Source organism: Protopterus annectens, chromosome 3.part0, assembly GCF_019279795.1.
Source record: "Protopterus annectens isolate FY-2018-M chromosome 3.part0, PAN1.0, whole genome shotgun sequence".
Lineage (NCBI taxonomy): Eukaryota > Metazoa > Chordata > Ceratodontiformes > Protopteridae > Protopterus > Protopterus annectens.
In genome coordinates, this window is record NC_056731.1 from 778,402,349 (window position 1) to 778,423,574 (window position 21,226).

Sequence of the window (21,226 nt, forward strand, 5' to 3'; positions counted from 1 at the left end):
GTAATGACTGCAACAGTGAATCACAAAGACCATCAAATAAATCATGTCCTTGTGGAAAATGAGGTAGGGTTGACTCACCATACGACCTTGTGTGATGCCCCTGCACTGGACCAGTAATCAAGGAGCCTCAATCCTCATCACTGGCAACAGTGAGGGAAGTACACAAAGGGAGCATGACAAGTACACATACAGTAAAGTACAATTTCCTTTAAGAGTACACAGAGATCACAGTCAGTCTGGGGCTGGTTTCTACTTCTTTCTCCAGATCCCCAATAAGACTCCCTGCTGGCACAGCTATAGGGTTGAGATCTCAGGTGAGTGGCCAAACCAAACCCTCCAGCAGCCTCTATGTCCAACCAGTGGTTCATGTCCTTGCCCAAGTAGCTGACAAATACACACACACACACACACACACACACACACACACACACACACACACACACACACACACACACACACACACACTTTAAGATTTGATTTATACACAAACACAAACTTGGGAAAAGCTGGCACAGGTTTACTAGCTATACCCCCTTTTGCATAGACTATAAGGTAGTACCAACTGCCACCAGACACTACTTATCAACTACTTTTAAGACCCTTACCAAAGGGTGCCCAATCTTACTGTGTAATGTTACTATTAATCCAAATGGTAGTCTGACCAAGAGCGAGGCTATTTAGGGGTGGCCTGTACAGTGTCACCAAATACATATGCAAGTACTCTAATAGCTTAAATATGTCTCACAAATATCAGTGACAAAGATAGGTTTAAATATATTTAATAATAAATAATAAAAGAACAAGACAATACTCAAACAATACAGTAACTGCAGAGTTCAGAATCACAGGAAATATTTTAAAACAACATTGCAGGACAGTTTCAATTAAATGCAGAAAACATCTAAACTAATCTTTACTATAGTCCTATCTATATCTAAAAGATACTATCCCTAAATAACTTACAGAGCAAGTCAAATACAGATGATAGATGTTTCTAGGTCCAAGACAAGATACAAAATGCAAATTCTTTCTCTAAGAGTTCTTAAATTAATAATCAGCATTACTGCTGGGTTAGCTCAGATGACATTACTCTTTGTCTCCTGACTTCAGTTCCCAGGCTAAACAGATACTTAAAATTTAACACCTCTGTGTCAAAAATACATATCTTTCAGAAGTGTGCAGCTGCTAGGAAGTCACAGAGCACTAACACACTTTTACATTAGAAACCTAGTAATTATTTCTGTTTCAAGACAATAGGAAAACCTCTAGCTCTAGACATTTTGTCTGAAACTGAAATAACACAATCATAAAACAATTTCCACTTATTTTCTTGAAGTTTTGCAAGTTAACTGTGTATGTTCCAGCTTCTACTGTTAAAACATACATTTGCACAGGTACATAGTTTACATACATTTCTGTTCTTTTCCAGTAGGGTACACTGTGGACACATTCTTGAAGCTCAGTATATAACATACAGTTCAACACACACTTCTGCACCAGTGGTTATTTAATATACACATAATATATAGTCTTCTTACATTTGTAAGACAAGCATATGAATCATATTAATATTCAAAAATAATATATGATTATTTACAAAATTCCAGATAGCTGGACTGGCAGCATCACACCTTGCAACTAAGTTACTTGTCTTGCAGAAATTTGAGCAATAAGTAACACAGTTTTCCAAGTCAAGAGCTTGAACTGGTTCAAATGTACAAGTACAAAGTTAAGATCCCAAGATGGAGCAATCTGTTTTCTACATGGACGGATATGCAGAATCTCTTTCAAAAACAGCTTGACTTGAGGGTAGTTGGAAAGGAAGAGATCCACTGGCAGATAAGCAGAAATGGCTGAAAGATGAATCTTGACAGAACAGTATGAATGGCCAGAGGATAATAACTCACACAAATATTCTAGAACCAGAGGTATCCAGGTCTTAAAAGGGTCATAGTTCTCAGTATGGCACCAACTAGAAAATCGTTTCTATGTACACATATTATAATTTCATAGTAGCAGTTTTTTTTTAGCTTCCTTAAATACCTGCAGCCAATCATCAGAAAAAGAGTGCCTAAAGGGTATCAAAACTTTACAATCCAGGCAGTCAACTGAAGTACTTTCAGGTTGGAGTATATCAAACAAACCCATTTTTTGTGAGTAAATCCAATCTGTGGGGAGACCTGTGGTAATTGCCCTTAGCATTTTCAAAAGGAGAGAACCACTGCTGCCTGGGTCCAAAGGGAGTCACCCCACTATCACTGGAGAGTCCTTTTGGATTATTAGAGGGTATTAATGGAAAGGCGTACAAGAACAATTCCATACATAGGAATGAGAAGGCATCTGTCTTCCAGGCTTGTTTGCAAGGAATTCTGGAAGAAAATTTCTTTAATTGACTGTTTTGAAAGGAGGCAAAAAGATCCATTTGAGGCGTTTCCCACATTTGGATCAATTCCTGGAAGACCCTGTGGTGCAGTTTTCAGTCAAGAGGGTCTCTCCTGTTCCTGCTCAGCTTGTCTGTTACAATGTTTTGATCTCTAGGATATATGCGTCCATGAGTTGCCACCTCCCTGGCCATCATGGTAAGTCTAGAAAGAGAGGAAAGATCTAGTACTCCCGTTTGTTAATATACCACAGCACGGTGATGTTGTTTGTGAAAAATAGTTGAGATCCTGGGGTTCAGAGATGACTAACAGCTATTAAAGCATTGATTATTGCCATGATCTCTTCGATATTTATGTGCTTTTGTCTGTCCTGCCTGTTCCACAGAGCTTACACATTCCCCCCTTTCAAAACAGCCCTCTAAATCAAGACTGAGGCATCTGTTGTGAGTATCTGAAAGGGAGGTGGAAGAGATAAATGGATACTTGGACTGAGAGAGAAAACTGATGCACCCACCAAAAAACTTCCCTTACACAACCCCAACACTGGAATCTGAAGAGATAAAGGGTGATGATGCTGAGACCAGACTGACTTGACTTAATTGATTTTTCTCCTGTGAAGTCTGGCCAAAGCAAATCATGAAAATCATAGTCTATGAAACCCCGAATCCTGAGAAATTCCCTGGCAGTTATCAGAGACTGGTTAGAAAAGCTCTTTGTATAGTTCTACTTTGTCCAAAAGAAACAAAGCCCTTCCTAGGGAAGTGTCTAGAAGACAAGTCAGAAAAATGATTCAGTGGGAAGGGATTTCAGATGATTTCTGTAGGTTCAGTTGAAACCTCAGACTGAGAGTTTCTTGACATGCCAGAGAATTTAGACAACTGGAAAAAAAGGTCAGCAAATATAAGACAATTGTCCAAACATGGAAAGATGTAAATGGTTTAAAGCCTATAGTAAGTGATTACTGAAGCCAGACAAATTACAAGTGTAGTGAATAGACTAAAAGGTAAATCAGAAAACTGATAATATAAAACAGAAAAAAATCTTAAGAAATGTCTGAATTCCTTGCAAACTGGTATGTGATAATAATCCTTTAAGTCAAAGTTTACCTTGAAACTGAGGGAGGGTATTAGTGGTAACAAAGTTTGGAGGCATAATATCTTGAACTTTGGGACCTTGACACAGGAAATAAGAAAGAAAATAGCTAGTACTGGTTTCCAAGTTTGCACTTTTCTTTGACACCAGAAAGATCTTTAAGTAAAAATGTTTGTCTAGCTGGTCCGAGGGCACTATTTTATGACCCCTTGAAACAACATGACATCTTAAACTGGAGGAAAAAGGGACATTTGGTTGAGGAGGAATTCCCTGAAAAGGAGGAAGGTATTCGTGTTGCCATCTTTACCCCTGCTCTGTTATTTTCAGAACCTATTTGTCTGAGATAACCTGATGCCACTAGAGAAGATGAAGGATTAGACAAGGGAAAGATTAAAACGATTGCCAAGGGGGAGGAGATCTTGACTGGACAGAGAGTCATTCTGAGCTTCCTTAGCATTGCTTTCTGAAATTGTTTGTTATAACTTTGTCCAGATGGCTTATTTTGTTTCTTGCAAAAGGTTCCGAATAAGAAAGATAGATTTTTACTAACTTTTTAAAGGAGGGTTGAAAGATTTGGTTAACCCCTTGAATCAATTTCTTTCCTTCCTTCTTTCTTTCTTTCTTTTCAGGACCTCAGCAGCAGAAGGGCCACACAGAATCTCTTTGTCAAGGGGAGAATTTAAAATGTCAGCTTTAACATCTTTTCGTAAATTTTGAAAAATGCAGCCAAGCAAATCTTTTCATAACTGATCCAACAGCAGCTGCTCTGGATACAGCATCTGCAAAATCAAAGATCATTTTAAGGAATGCTTGGTTACCTGAGAAGCAGACAAAGTTAATGAATTTAATGAATACTTAACCTCTGACGAAGGAAGGTCAACATTAAACTTTCTCATAGGTTCATAGGTGTGTACTAGGCCAATGTCCCAAGAGCCTGTACAAGCCTAGCCCATAGAAGTGCCCTGGCATCATGCTGCGTTAGTTCCCGATGCCTCTATCAAGTAGAGCCACTGGAGTGATCCCAGGGGTGAACTTTCTATTTCCCATGTTTTCAAAAGAGCCAGTAAGAAGTTTAATGTGAGTTTGGCAGTTCAAAATTCTGAAAATTAAAAGCAGCAGAAGAACAAAATTTGTTCTCAAATCTGTCAACAGCTTTTCAGTATTTTTTTCACAGAATGTCCACATTTTTGCCTTATATTTTAGTCTGCTCCTCATAAAATTTGTGGTTTTCTGGCAAATCACTGAGGATTGATGTTACTAAATAATGACATTTGAGGTTCAGACTTTACATCCTTCATAAAATGCATGTTAACACAAATCCTGTTATTCCATCAACTTTCTAAGTTTATTAGAGCGATATGTAAAAACTGTCCTTATTTTTGGGCCTTTGTCCTCCTTTTATTTTAGGCATTGTCTAGATTTCTTGCACTAAGAGGTTGAAGGGTATGCTAGGAAAAGACCAACCCAAGTCAGGGACACTTATATGGAATCAGACACCTTAGCCCGGCAATGCAGTAAGACTTAATCTGCTCCATTTTCTGAAACCAACAAGTGTTCTTCTCCCTTGCACAGACAGGACAACCCTACAGCCACAGAGAATGTCTTTAAATATCTTGGTCCTTAGGGGCTTCCTAAGGGGTTCCATCAGGGGGACTGTAACACAATGATGAGCATTGTGAGTAACCAGGTTTGGCGACAGTTGAGCCACCCATTGATGGCTGAGGCATTGAAGGAGCTGGCCTGACACTTAAAGACTCCCTTGAATTTTGTTTTCTTTTTTCAGACAGGAGAAGGAAGAATCAAGGAAACTGAAGATTGGTTCATGGTTAACTAAAGGAAAGATCCTAAAAGACAAGTAATAAGGCTTGGACAAATCAGTAAACCTCTAGACAAAAAGAGTATGGTTCTGAGGTAAAAGTTACAGGGGCAGTCTCCATGAATACAATATCCTGCTCCTCAGATCAATATATATTACATAGAACACTAGACAAAATAATAAAAATCAGAATTTTACACAGTTCTTTTATGCAAGCATTCCCCAAGTAAAAAAAAAAAAAGAAAAAAATCCGTAGAACAGACATGACAGTTTAAATTAAAAACATTCCCTAGCACAAGTTTACTTTTTGACAGAAAAAGCACAGCTTTTCCTCAGAAAAATGAATACATGGAAGGTGTTCTCCAGAAGGGCACTTATCTGCCCGCCCTTTAAGGATGGCTGGCCAACTGTCAGTTTTTTGAAGCCTACAGAGTGAGAACACTTTGGTGGCAAGAAAGCTCTGAAACATTTGACACCCTAACCTCTGCTTTCATAGATCTATCCTTGAGTCATACAGTGTTTAGGCTGTGCGGAAGGTGCCCTGAAGCTTTGAAAGCTGGCCAGTGGTCATATCCTTGGCAGGATGTAAGCCACACAACTTAGGTTACTGCAACAGGGATCCAAATGCTGAACATCATTTATTATTGTAAAATGTCAATATTATTTTATTTTAAAGGCATTCACTACATTTAAAAATAACAGAAGTTTGATATTTAACAGTTTGCAAGCTGTCCAATAAGTGATTGCAAAATTGTCAAACCTTTTTTTCTGAAATTTCAGCACCTTAGAATTTGTCACCCTGGTCAACCCACCCGTCTTACAGCACTACTCCCACAGTATAGCAAGGAGCAAGGAACCTTGTCTGCAATAATTTCAACTACACAGGTAAGGAGAATGACTGTAAGTATCAAAGATTTCTGCTCAATAGTCAGAGCAGGTAAACAAAGCTATTTCAGGTTACACTCAAGACTTTTTCAGTGCTCAAAAGTGAACATTTTGGGAGGTGACTCAAAACCTTCTCTGAAGGTCCTGTATCTACATCAGTGTAAATACTAATGAGGCTTTGTAATCAGCAGAGATGGAAGCTGTAAACTCATATTTTGCTAGTATGGAGAGCAAACTCTTAATTGGGAGCACTCCTAACTGTGGCACCTAGGGTCAAAGGTCACCTCACTGCATTCAGGAAACTATACAATGAAAAAAATGACAATGATGCAATGTATTGCTACAGCAAATTCAAAGCCCAAAGGGCCATCAAGGAATTTTTAACATAAATAAGTATCCAGACCCCCCCCCAAAAAATAAAACAATTCTTCCAAACCACTCATCCAACTCAATCTTAAAAATATACAGTGACCTAAATGAAACTGGAAGTGCATTCTGCAGCCCACCCATCCTCTAGAAAAAGAAAAATCTGAATTGATTTTGCTTTAAAGTTGTTTACCTGCACAAATGCATATTTCTTATGATTATATTATTGCTGTCAAATCCAGTGATGCAGTAGGTTCCACAATCATTAATGATAACTCGCTGCTAGCACAGAGGGACTAAGGTTCTGAGCTATAAAAAGCTCTTTCTTCTAATCAAGGGTAGAGGGCCTGATTCTTTTTACCTCCATTTGCTTATTGTATTTTACTGATGAGCTCCCTTGACCAGACAGTGCTCTTAGGTTGCCCCTAAAAGAGGCACTTGTGTCCATGGGCTTACCTGGTTAACAAAAAATAAAAAAAATGTTACCCTCACCTTGAATGGTATAGTTTCATTATATAAGCACTTGCATGTCAACATATAATTATCTCTGGGCAAAAGATAGTTAAGTAATTGCAACATTAACTTAACTACTCAGTCCTTAGAGCTCACATTCTTCAAGTACCCAATTTTCCTAGTTTAGGGCTACTGGAGTCTTTCTAGTCTCTAAAACAATTTGAAACTGCAATTACAAACTGACCTTCTGTCTATATATGGTCCTCTAAGTGACTAATATAGGTACAGCAACACTTAGGGTGCTCAAAAAGTAAGTTCTAAAATATCCCTTACAACAGAATAATAAATATTTATATCTAGAAAAATGATTTTCTAACTTCAAACCACTAGCAACGATGACTCCTCAGTCCTCAGCATAAGTAGAAGATGGTACACGCTGATTATTCATTACATAAAAATATTCTTTACTACAAGTTTCAAAGTGGGCTGCTACACATTGTTGGCATTAAAGGTAATTTTAATACCATGTACATCCATACCTTTCAACTTCTTAAAGCAAGAAATCTGGACAAAACCATAAATAATGGCGAGACAAATGTCCAAAAACAGGGACATTTTTTAAATGTTGCTCTTACAAACTTAGAAAGTTAATAGAATAACAGGTTTTACACTAGCACTGGCTTTTCTGAAGGTTATGAAGTCTGAAACTCAAATGTATGTAATTATTTTCTGACTTAAATTTTTAATGACTTGCCAATGATATGCTAGAAAACCACAATTTTATGAAAAATGGACCCAAAATATGAGGAAAAAATCTGGACATTCTGCGAAAAATCTGTATAGTTGAGAGGTACATCAGAAATCCAAACTCTCCTGAAGCCCATGTTATCAACATGCATTTATAACAAATGTTCTTACCTTGGTGTCATCTGCAGATATAATTGTCCAAACATTATCATTAATTGTCAAAGTAGCCATAAAAACATGAAAAAGAAATGGCACTAGCACCGAGCCCTGTGAAAATCATTTACTGTGGAATTCTTACCACATAACTTACAATATTTTCCTATTTGATTGCCAGTTTGCTATCCATTATACAATGTTTCAATAAACATTTGGAGTTGCTAAAGTTAGTGTGATACTGCCAGATCCAAATACACAACCCTTGCTTAAGAGATGGTGCCAACAATTCCCTTAAAAACTTATCATACTCAAGACTTACAGGTTTATAGTGTTCTGGCTAATTTCTGTTCTCAGTTTTATGGATAGCCACTCCAATAGCAGATTTATTGATCTAAACATAATCTGTTTCTAGACTATATTGAAACAACATAGAAAGACATGGGGTAATCCTGCCTCTAATGTTAGATAAGAAACAGGCTTTCAGGCCACCGGGATCAGTAGGTGCATCTGGTCGTATAGAAAGCAATGTTTATATCAATACTTCAACAATAAATGGTCAAGAATTTCCCATACATATATTTAATATGTCATGGGATAACACTCCCTTCTGATACTCCAAAAAAGCATCACCAGATATCTTCGTTAGTTTATTACAGTGATGTCTTAAGTTATTCTCTACAGACAATATTATGTTATCAGCTCAAACATTTATAAAAAGCTTTTTTTTGGTATCTTTAGTATAAAATGCCAACTTCTTCTCATGCTTTGATTTTGTATTCTTTAGTTTCTTCCTAAGTGTTGATTTTATGGTTGTGTGATTATGCACGTTAGAAAGTTTGTTGAAGGTTGTGCGTCAGGGCTGGCAACTCGGTACGTAAAAATCTACTGCCAATCATTAGCAGACCGGAGTTCCGCTGTGATGACCCCTAACCGGGAAAAGCCGAAAGATACAACAAAGAAAGGTATATCACCTGCAGATGGCATAGCTCCTGCATGTTCAAGCCAGGTTTTCTTTCTTGTCTTCATGTTACTAAATAGATTGCTGCTGGAAGATAGGATCCCTTGGCTATACAGGTCCATTTGAATATCAGTCACACATAAAGGGGCCATTAACTTTACAAATAAACAATACACATGCCCAGTGATTTGAAGAACTTGTCAGTTATGTAAAAGAATAATTTGTCTTGTCAAGACTTCCAAAGGGGTTTCAGCCATGAATGTGGCAATGAAACAGCTTTTGTAAAAAATCTATGACAATATTCTGAGCAATGTGAATGGGGGATGCAACATGCGAGTGTTCACAGATCTGCAAAAAAACATTCAGTATGGAACTGCCTGTTCAGTGTAGAAGATGCCCCATCCCCCATTTTAATTTATAGATATTAGATCAAAACAATGCAGAAAAAAATGAAAATATTTTAGTTTATAGCACAGATGGATTGCTGTTGTTATCCTATGAAAGTAAAAAAGAAGAAGAAAGTTAGAAATGAATTAGCTTTGTGGGGTGACCATTAGAATAAAATGTATCAGCAGGCACATGTTTGTGTTGTGAAACTATGTGCTTCTGTTTTTGCTGGCAGATTTGGTGGAATGCTTGTAAACTAGTTTGTGGATATCAAGCAGACATAATTTTAATCAATGAATATATTTAAGTTTCTAAGCAATTTTATTAGAAAAGCAAAAAAAAAAAAAAAGCTTATTAGTGCATTATAAGGCAAGCTTTATATTTTTTATGGTTTCTGAATGATTTCTTGAAACTGTGAACACAATTATTAACTGGAATTAATGATAACTTAGTTCTTTAAGAAAGTTTAAAAAAAGCTGATCTTGGTGTGTGTGTGTGTGTGTGTGTGTGTGTGTGTGTGTGTGTGTGTGTGTGTGTGTGTGTGTGTGTGAGTGAGTGAGTGAGTGTAACAGACAGTCCCTTTGTTTCAATGACTTCTCATTTATAATGATAAAATTAAGTATGTGTCATTTGTAAGACACTTTGGTTTCCATATGGGCAAGAACTCTCCTTCTAATATCATGTTTTTTTTTTTTAAAAGTAAGAGAAAGACTCCTATGCAGACTGAAATGTTGATCTCAACAGTGACAATAGCTTCACTGCTGCCGGGTCCATATTACTTCCATATCTGCTATTCAGTGGAATCATACTACCTGTCATACTATAAACCATCATTAAGAAACCCAATGCTGCTTTTAAACAAATGGTCGGCTAAGTCAGAGGCTCACAAGCTGAACAACCCCACTGCAAGGTGTTGCTTGGTCTCCAGTAGCATGGCTTTACAGTGCTAACACCTCTTCATGTATTACAGATTATACTTGGTCAGTGTAACGTGGCTAACTAACCCATAGTGTGGCCTATGCTGTTTGGACCTCTATTTCAGTAATGAAAATCCTCTTTATTTGAATGCCATTTTGCAAACAACAATAAAGCTTTCAGTGCATTCCTACCTCCATCTCCAGCTCAGAAAGATTCCTTATCATCCTATACACAGTCTGGCATCCTAAAAGACAGTAGATTTTTTTTTAAATTAATTCAACATTTCAGTATTTTAATAGTTGCAGTAAGTATAGCCTCCTGGTTAATGAAAAATACTAGAAAACAGGTACATTTTGATTTTAACAACAACATATATTTACTGGTGCTAAAAAATTCAATATAAATATAAATATTTTAACATGCAGATGCAGTTAAAAAGGCTGCTGAGAGGCCCGGCCATGTTGTTATATCACAGTGGTGCCACAAGAGGGCAGTGCCAAACAGTTCCATGTGACTAGGCTGAGTCTCCTGCTGTCCTACACTTGGGGCCCTGAAATAGTTTAATGATTGTCAACTCAAGAACATAAAATGTGGGAACACATGACTTAATGTGCAGCCCATTCCCTTCTACTAACACCTAATGCTATCTAAATTACACAGGACTCTCTGTATTAACACACATTGGAAAGTGACTATGTATTTCTCCCCTCCTGTCCATGCTTTTTCACTTTTCATTCTGCCCTGCCTAACTTATTGATTTTATTTTTACCCCTCATATCCTAACAAACCCCTTGACTGTTGTACCTATTCTAACTGTTTCCAGTAACTTGCTGTGTCCATAAATCCATAAATGACGTATCTGCTAACTGTCAAACCTGGCATTTTCAAGTGGATTGTCATAGTGTTAACTTCTTTTCTAGTTACTATCTCCTTTCTTACTAGCACTGCGTGGAGTTACTCTCATCACATCCCTCCTTCCCTCTCCTCTGTGGTCACCATCAGTATTACTCCTCATTATCATTCCCCATCTACCGCTTTCTATTCCTTCTTCTACTCATATTCAACTTCTGTCACTGGCTTACTATGGATACTCTTCACCTAGTACCTCATTCTGAACTATATAGCTATAAAGTAACCACACTTAAAATGATAACATGATTTACTGAGCTCCAGGCAATCATGAAGACATTCTGCAGTATAACTCACTGACATCAGATACCTGACAGAATATATGTCAGGAATCTACAATTTAATCCACACTGTATGTACATCATTTCAGAAACATTCTGGATTTAACAAAGTTTACACTGGAGGAATATTCATAAACAGATGCTTGGTATAACAAATGAACTACACAAAACTAATGTCTTTCAGCTTTTCCCGGTTAGGGGTTGCCATAGCAGAACTCCGATCCGCTTATGACTGGAAGTGGATTTTTACAGTGCTGAGTTGCCAGCCCGACGCCCAGCCTTCAAAGAAGGCACACCCATTCACACATGCACCTACTTGCAAGTCTAAACGCCACTCGACTGCGGGGAGGACATGCAGACTTCACACAGAAGGTGCTCCAGACGAGAATCGAACGGGAGAACCTCTTGCTGTGAGGTGACAATGCTAACAGCTGCACCACCGTGACTACACTCAAGTTACAGAAAACAATTCCTCCATTCCTGCTGTCTGCATTAAATGCACTGACATGCAGCACGCTGCTGGTATAATTATAGTGCCTGTGACACTTAATTACATCATTATACCATGTTATGTTGTCCCATCTTGCCTTCAGTCTTGCTATGTTGGGTTTGGAGCTGAAACCTTGGCTCCGACTCGGCCTACACTAACTCGAGAGCTTCTACTGGCTCGAGGCTGAATGCTATTCTATAGTGCTTAGCGTCTATTCCCCAGATCTCATTTGCTGCTTGAAGCTTTGGGATTGTCTTCGCTCTCAGGCTTGAAAAATTTAATATGTTATATATTTTATATATTTTATAACTTTTTCTGTCTAATTGTTAGCTGTTTTTACTTAGTCCTATAGTAATAGTCTTGTGCTATTTTTAGCCTTTTCTAAACCTGTAAGTTTATTTTTGCGGGTTTCCTTTCTTTGGGCCTTGTTTTCTCCACAAGAATCCTTTATTAAATTAGAGGATTCTTGCCCTTTTCTTCCTTATAAGCCTTTTTAGGAGTACTCCTTTTGAGTTAGAGGTGTCTACTCTGGAGGAGGAGATAGTCATTTAACTTAGAGACTTCTCCTCCCCTTTCTTTTCTTCTCTTTTAAAAAAAAAAAATACACACATATATATATATATATATATATATATATATATATATATGTTGTTGTTGTCTTTCAGCTTTTCCCAGTTAGGGGTCGCCACAGCAGAACTCCGGTCCGCTAATGATTGGCAACAGATTTTCACGAACGCCGAGGTGCCAGCTGAACGTTCAACCTTCAACGAAGGCACGCCCATTTATGCATGTCTTTCGAATGCCCACCCAACCATGGGGAGGACATGCAGACTCCACACAGAAGGCACTCCCCGCACTCTAGCCGAGAATCGAACGGGAGAACCTCTTGCTGTGAGGCAACAGCGCTATCGCTGCTCCACCTTGGAATATATATATATATATATATATATATATATATATATATATATATATATATATTACCGTATTTTAGATACTTGTTTCTTTGCTGTTTTCTCTTTTATAGCAGTTCTAGTTTGTTGTTCTAACTTTTATTGATAATTTTCTTTTCCTTATAGCTAGCATGTCTAAGGAACCAGCTAAGGAACAGAAGTCAGGATTTAAAAAGTGTGATTCCTGCACTCAGAAGATGTCCATTACTGATGGACACACTAGTTGTTTGTACTTTCTGGGTCCACTCCATCTTCAAGACTCCTGCTCCATTTGTCATAGTTTTAGTGCCAGGGTCTTGCAGGAGAGGAATAATAAGCTTATATTGAGAGCTTATTAAAAGTGGACAAAGGACATCAGACAAAAAAATCAGACAAGACTCTAAAGTCTTCATCATCGGCTCCAGTGTCTGAGCCGACAAGCAGCACCAGGCATGATGCCTTTTCAGCTCTGAGAGTTATCGGAGCCAAAAAACATGGTCCTCCCTCGGCTCCATCTGTTTCATCAGAGCCATTGTGGAGCCGAAAGAGGAGCCAGTCACCGTCCTTGGAGCCTGTTCATTTGGTGCTGGTTTCTCCTTTATTTCAGTCGGTGGCAGGTAGCCACAAGTCTTCCAGTCATTCCTGTAGATCCTCCAGGTTATCGGATGAGGACATGGAGCGGGTAGTGAAGAGGTTGCTTCGGACCCGGGCCCTAGCTGAAATTCTGTCGAGCCCAGTCCATCGGACCTTGGAGCCGACAATAGTACCTTCTACTATGCCTACTCCTTTTCCAACTTGAATGAGTTGGAGCCAGAGAGTATGGAAGTCATTGTACTGGATCCACCGGAGCCAGTAATCACTACTGATATCTCAGATCTGACGTCTGCTCTGGTTTCTTCGATGCTTTCGTCCATCGAGGGACCTGGGCCCCGACACTCCCTGTTCAGCTCCGGGGGGAGAGTTGGGCCGGACTCTTGTTGGAGCCGGCTGTTCCACTCAGTACCAGGATCAGGTGAGCTTGGCTCCCACATCTGCTTCGGAGTCACCCTCCTCGGTGCTGAGGAGATCTCCTGGTCTCTCGGGGCAGGAGTTTCTTTCGGCCCATGACCACGGTGCCTTCGAGGTGATGCGGAGTGTGCTGTTCACTGAGTCTACTCCATCTTCAGCTGCAGTCTCTCTTCCCCCTAAGTGACCGGTGTCCACCTCTTCATTACCTCTCCATCAACCACAGAGTAGAGAGCCAGTGCCCCAGGAAGCCACAATGGGTGGATCCTCCTCTTCCGATACCTCTCTGGAACATCCCCCCGAGGAGGTCCCTCGGAAGAGACAGTGTAAGAGGAAGCACATAGACTCCCCTGAGTCTGTCATGTCTGATACCGACTTAGAGGATTCAGAAGGGTCCCCAAGGTCACCCTCTGAGGATGTTTCTTTTTCAGACATCCTGGAGATCCTTAAACAGAGGGATGGCTGGAAGTCTCTTTCCCCTTCTGAAGATGACTCGGTATACCTGGAGGCATTTGGCTCTTGCCCCTCCACCTCTTAGGTGTCTGAACCTTTCAATGCTTTCCTGGGTTTGGTGAGCCGGAAGGTGTGGGACTCTCCGGACTCAGTAGACCTCATTCCGCAGAATCCTTATAATTCATCATGGCCTTGGAAGATAGGCACTATTTAACTAAAGGGGTTCCTGTTGATGCAATGGTGGTGGCAGCAGCCACAAAAAAGAAGTTAGCTGAAACTTCTGTATCTGTTCATCCACCAAACAAGGATTCTCGTACTATGGACAGATACGGGAAGCGTATGTTCTCATCAGCGGCCTTTACTTTATGGTCGCTGAATTATTTGCTGAATTTCACATAACTTCAGAGGGATCTCCTAAAAGAGCTAGGAGACACCCTGCAAGGTCTTATCTAATAAGGTTAACTCCCATATCTAACTCCTCCATGCGGCTCATATCTTATGTAGCTGATTGAGTGAGCAGGGCAGCAGGTACAGGAATAGCTCTTCATAGACATTCCTGGATGCGCCTTTGTGAGTTTTCAGAACCCTTCCATTCTTCCTTTATTGACACTCCCTTTGATGGCTCGTCATTGTTCGGGCCGAAAGTAAAAAAAAACTCTCGCCAGGAGCCAACAAGATGGTAAGACTCTGTCTGCCATTGGAGTCTGTTTTTCTGCCCCTACCAGACCTTATCTTAAAGGTCAAAACGGCGGAAAAATGTGGTTCCGTAAGTCCAAAGGAGCCTTATCTGACACTCGTGGTGATCCTTCCCCCAGGGGCAGAGAGGGAAACAACTGAGGATGCCGTCCACGTGGCAGAGGGGGTCCACAAAACCAGGGAGACCCTTCTGTCCACCTCTGGAGGCAGTCGGGGGGGGAGGATATCGCTGTACCCAGACGCCTGGCTAAATTTGACACAAGACAAATGTGTACAGTCCATTATATCCAGAGGATACAACATCACCTTCCAATGTACACCTCAGTCAGACATTCCACCCGGTCAAAGGGATCAAGCCACACTAGAAATACAAAAGTTGTTAGAAAAAAGAGTCATCCAAGAAGTCCCCGCAGACCAACTAGGATCCAGAATTTACTCAAGGTTCTTTTTAGTCCCAAAAAAGAGAGGGGACTGGAGACCCATATTGGATCTCAGCAGACTAAACAAGTCGATAAAAGAATCAAAGTTCTGGAGAGTAACACTGCAGTCTATACTCCCGTTCCTGGGAAAAGACAATTAGATGTGCTCATTAGATCTTCAGGACGCGTACTACCACATAAAGATGGACAGGCACTCAAGAAGATTTCTACACTTCTAGCTGGGAGCCAGTTATTACCAGTTCAGAGCTCTGCCCTTTGGACTCACCACAGCCCCCAGGGGTGTTTACCAAATGCATGGCAGTAGTCACGGCTCATCTGAGATGCCAATGACTCCAGGTGTTTCCATATTTAGACGACTGGCTCCTAACTGCCACCACCAAGCAACTACTGATCAAAGCAAGAGACTACACCAGTCACCTTTTCTCACAACTAGGTATTACTATAGACAGGGCTGGGGGGAGCATTATCTGTGACTGACAGTTCAAGGAGTTTGGAAAGATCAGGAGTACTATTTGCATATCAATGTCCTAGAGATGAGGGCCATGTTTCTGGTGTTGCAAGCACTTCAGGACTCTCTTCCCATGGGGACTATTGCAATTCAGACAGACAATATGTCATTGGTGCAGATTTAAATACAAACGGCATGTTGGCAAAGCTACCTCAAGAAAGGATACAGATGCTATGCAGTCAAGTGATTTATTTTACTCAACAAGAACAGAGTACAGGCAAGATTTATGCTGAAAGTCCTAGGCTCTATGGCAGAGATGGTGACACAACTTCCCATGGCATGACTTCACATGAGAATACTGCAGTGGCTACTCTTTGCCCAATGGTCCATGCAGGAGTTACCCATGTCTCACAAAATTTTCATAACTTCTTCCTGCAAGAAGGACTTACTTTGGTGGGTTCAGTCCACTCAGGTAACAATGGGCAGACCATTTGTACTTCCTCAACCTATCACTACAGCAACCATGGACACGTCCCAGATAGGGCTGGGGGGAGCATTATCTGGGACCGACAGTTCAAGGAGTTTGGAAAGATCACGAGTACCATTTGCATATCAATGTCATAGAGATGAGGGCCATGCTTCTGGTGTTGCAAGCACTTCAGGACTCTCTTCCCATGGGGACTATTGCAATTCAGACAGACAATATGTCATTGGTTTGGTAGATCAACATGCGGGGGGGAACCAGATCCTACCCTCTAAGTCAAGAGGCCCAGAGGGTATGGCAAAAGGCGATATCTTCTCAACACTTTCTGACAGCAATGCATATCCCAGGGAAATCCAACATTATAGCAGACAGGCTAAGCAGAGCGATTCTCATGCCTCACGAGTGGTCCCTCAATCAGGAAGTTGCAAATCAAATTTTTTGCAAATGGGGCAAGCCTTGCTGCGACCTTTTTGCCATTCTCTTCAATTCCAAATGCAGCAACTACTTAGCCCTAACTTCCCCTCTGGGAGAGTCACAGAGGGATGCACTGGTTCAAGATTGGCCCCTGGGTCTTCTTTATGCCTTTCCCCCTTTTCCCTTGATTCCAAAGGTCACACAGAAAGCAAAGTTGTTGAGTCGCAGGATAATTCTCATTGTGCCATACTGGCCTCGTCAGATTTGGTTCCCCTTCCTTCGGCCCTACCTTCAGGAGGACCCATGGATCCTGGACCCAGTGCCGGATCTTCTGATGCATTAGTCAGGAATGCTCCATCCTGCACTCCACACCCTCAAACTGACAGCTTGGCAGCTCCACTTCTAGTTAGGTCCCATGCTGCATGCTGAATTTGGTTTGGAGAGTATTAACCTTAATATTAACATTTTACCCAAAAGTAGGGGACTTTAAGACAGCAGTGAATGCCTGTTAAGTCAATGAAGTGACATCAGCTTAAGGGAAAACATGGCAGATCTGATGCAATTTTTTGGAGACAAACAATGCATTCTGGGATACTTAGAGGCAGAGTAAACAATCTGAATTATTTCAAAATGCCAGCCCCCATGTGGTCAGAGTCAGAAATTGGATATACAAATATCTAAAAAGCTCTAAATAGTCCCAGAGTGCTGTTAAAATGTAGGAAACACCAAACCATGATGAAATAAATATGTTTTTTGAGTCTGAGTGTGTGGTTGTCCTTTAATAGAGGGGTCCACATCTCCCCATTACCAGTCTTTGCTTTTCACATCATTTTGATCACACAGGCATACTTCAGTGTGCCAACAGCCCCATTAGCAATGACATGGTGTACAGTTCACTTTCTTAACTTTTTCTTGGCACTACTATAGCTCTACACAAAACAGTACATTTTGTAAGGCTGAATAGTTCACACATTTTGGTCTCATACTATATTGGCTGACTGATATTAGAGGAGATTGATGTAACTTGATACTTAACAGTAAATAAGGGTTGGGAGGGTGGCCTAATGGCTAAGGTGTTTGCCTTACAAACACAAGGTGCAGGGTTTGATTCTCACAAGGGATAATTGGCTAGGCTTAAAATGGCTCGCAAGGGCAGTTAGCTTAGTACGATCCTATGAACTACTTACATCTGGGTTAGCCCACAAGACCTGTGACCTAAGACAGAACTCATTTGTTTCTGACCACGTGGGATTTTTTTGTTAAGGATAATACATAACACTGCATCTTTAACATCCACTTAAATTATTAGTAGCTCAGGCAGACTTGTCTTCACTTTAACATCTCATCTGAAGATGGTATCCCAGAGAGTAGCACACCCCTAATGCTGCAATGCCTCCCCAGTACTAGCATGTCAATCCAAGTACCTGGTACTGGAATAGAACCTATCAGACTTTGGATCTTAGCAGCATTACAAGTCCATTTCTAACCCGATGAATCACTGTGTCAAAAACACAAACAAGAAACTGCATAGACTGCCTAAAACAGAACAAATGCACTGACATGGAAAATGTGATAGGAGAGCACTTGTAATTAATGAGCAACCCTGTCATTAAAATCACCAATTACAAACCATGTGTAGCTCTTCTTCAAAACAACATGACAATGGCATTTTAACTGCCTCATAGGTGTACTGTTTGTGCAATGAAAACAATAGCCATGATTAAGTTCCAGATAGAGAAACAGCCAGACAAGCAGACAAAAAGACCCCGTCGTAACCTTTTGTCCCTGTTACTGCAGCTGTCCAAATAATGACACATAGTATGTAACACTGAGCAAAAGGTTGACGAGCCTTAATCAGTAGTCCTGTTAAAATGCTTATCTCCTGTCTGAAACTGACAGTAAATGACAGAGCAGATGCCACAGTTTAACAAAACCATGAACTTGTACTCCCCTGAGGGCAAAGGTAGTAACACTTGATTTAGTGTGAAAAGTAAGGAATCTCACCGGTTTTAGGAAAACCTTGTTAGTACTGTGAATGTGCTTCAGCTGTGCACCAGCAGATCAAAGGTGGCCAACTACACAAGCATGTATTCAGCTAATATTTATAACAAAACTCACAACTGAAGTTCTGTCCCAGACACTTTTCACACCACCAGCATTTTGGGGATTTTTTTTTTTTTTGACTAAACAGTCCACAACAGAAACATATACAAGAATCAAAATTTGACTCATTGTTCCTGACTATTTGGCAAAGATAAGTTTCCTGTCTGATCTGAAACATTTTCCACTGCTGTATGAAAACATAATCAGTACACTGGCAATGAAAGAAGCCTTATTTAAATTATCTCCAGAATTCTGCTACACCGAGTTCCTTAGACACAGCAGCTAAACATATATTAAATGGTATGTTCATATTTCTGAATTACAGGCCCACAGTTCAGCCCTGATTTCCAGCTACTGCCTAAAAACACTGCTGCAGTATGAATTTTTGCGCTAGGTCTTTATGGGATTCTAATGCATACACAGGCTTCTGCTTTCTTTGTAAACGCATGGGGCTAAGATTGAACAGCTGCTCTAACAAGTCTGAATGGTACCCGGTGAATGAGTGGAATGCCAGCATTTCACAGAAAGGTTCCTTTTTACTGGGACTGAGTGCTTGCTGGTGATGGATGGATGGATGGAGGGATGGATGGATGGATGGATGGATGGAGGGATGGATGGAGGGATGGATGGAGGGATGGATTTTCAATTAAACAAACCAATAGAAATCTCTTTACAAAAAGCAGGGAAAGGTACCTGAAATAAGTGAGCTGAAAATGTTACCTACGCTTCTGGCAGAAGGAGTAACACTGTATAGGCTAGAGCACTAAAATACTCAATTCAGGTTTACAAACCTCAAATCAGTTATCCTTAGGAAAATGTCAGTATTTGAACCATTTATGATGATGTTAGTTTTAATTTTGGTGTTCGGGGCCTCGGCTTATCTGAAGGGAAGCTTTACTTCGACTAAGACTGAACAAACATGGCCTCCCTGTAGCAGCCCTCAAGTCTTCAAATGGACTGATGTTGCAGTGGTTTTGTTCTGGAAGGATAAGAGAAAAATATGATAACATTCTGAGTGCTCATGCCATTGGCATCAGCTGGAAGTGACTTCAGGGACAGGGGTTATAAAAGCTCCCTTTCTGTTGCTAGGGCGGATGGTCCAAGGGCAACTCTCAAACTTACTCTGGCTGTCACTGTGTCCCTGTTTCTTCTCCTTAAGGCATTTATTGGAGTGCTTGCCCTTCTGAAGGAGGTTCTCAAATGCCTTGGTTGATGCCATGATAGCACAGGACAAAGCATGTGCCTTCTTTTTAGTGATGTAGTCCTGGAGAGATTTAGCTCTTATGCTGACAACCTACAGGTTAAACATTGCATGATATAGGCAGACATCTATGTTGTGCTGTGGGCCTACATATAAAAGGGACTCAATGTCAAAATCCTTCTGCAGAACATGTTTAACTCACTTGATGCAATTACTCTTTTTCTAAAACACCTTAGAATCACTTTCATTAAGAGACATTTATATAACAAGGAATAAAATCTAGCAAACTTAATAATAGTTTCCCCTATGGCATCCTTGTTGACATCTCTGGAAGAAGGCTGACAGACTGAATCACAGAAGTGATGACTATAACTGTGAACGTTATGGAGAACATGCCTTAATGTTAGGATACAGGTGTTGCATCATCCAAAAAAAACAGTGAGGTGTACTGTGGTTTCTTCCAAAATTATTTCCCCGTCACCAGCCAGGAAAAGAATTCTGTTAAGGTGCAACTTTTTACACCCACTATTCATAACCAAAACTTTAAAAATCGAGGTAAAGGACGAGCAGTAATGATGTATTTTAGTTGCTGAAACAAACTACAATCACAATTATAATAATGAAAGAGCAAATAGTTAAATCAGCAGGAGTTTCATGTAGAAGTATGAGGCATCTCTACTTAAAAATGTACAACACTCTCAGGTCAGTCCAAAAGATACTCTTTCACATTTTGGGATGCAGTTACTTTGCAAAAGTGTTCTGTATGCAGTTTATTTCAAATTCTCAACAACTTGATCTAAATAAATCATGAATAATCTTAACTTGCTGGACTTCAAATAAAGACTATTATATCAGTTATTTTGGGGGATGTTGACATTTAATACACCGCATTGCTTCATACCTAATGAAAACAATGCATATTTCCTCAATAAAGCACATTTATTTGCATGTACTGTATGTGTTATTATCATCAGATAGTTAACACTGCAGTAAAATAAACAGCAGCAGACAGATAATCTACTTGTATGACATTCAGTGGTATGGAGTGCAAGGACATTATTTGTAAAAGAATAGTTAATAAAATACTGGATGTTACACAAATGTCATTAATGAAAGACCTCAATATAAAAAAAATATATCTCTGTGTATGTACTGCAGAGTAGAGATATAGTAGAATATTTAAATAATATAGTAATGATTCAAATTTTAATTTG

At 40.0% G+C, this 21,226-nt stretch overlaps 1 protein-coding gene and 1 long non-coding RNA gene across 6 annotated transcripts in view; one reads left to right on the forward strand and one right to left on the reverse strand.

Moving 5' to 3' along the window:
* The window catches only part of PLEKHG4B (pleckstrin homology and RhoGEF domain containing G4B), a 960,241-nt gene that overhangs the window by 723,513 nt on the left and 215,502 nt on the right, over positions 1 to 21,226 (reverse strand). The window lies entirely within an intron of this gene.
* Positions 1 to 21,226, forward strand: part of LOC122796552 — a 414,805-nt gene that overhangs the window by 137,506 nt on the left and 256,073 nt on the right. For both annotated transcript variants that reach the window (XR_006363986.1, XR_006363987.1), the window contains exon 2: positions 6,070 to 6,174. This is a non-coding gene — a long non-coding RNA (uncharacterized LOC122796552). The remainder of the gene's footprint in view (positions 1 to 6,069; positions 6,175 to 21,226) is intronic.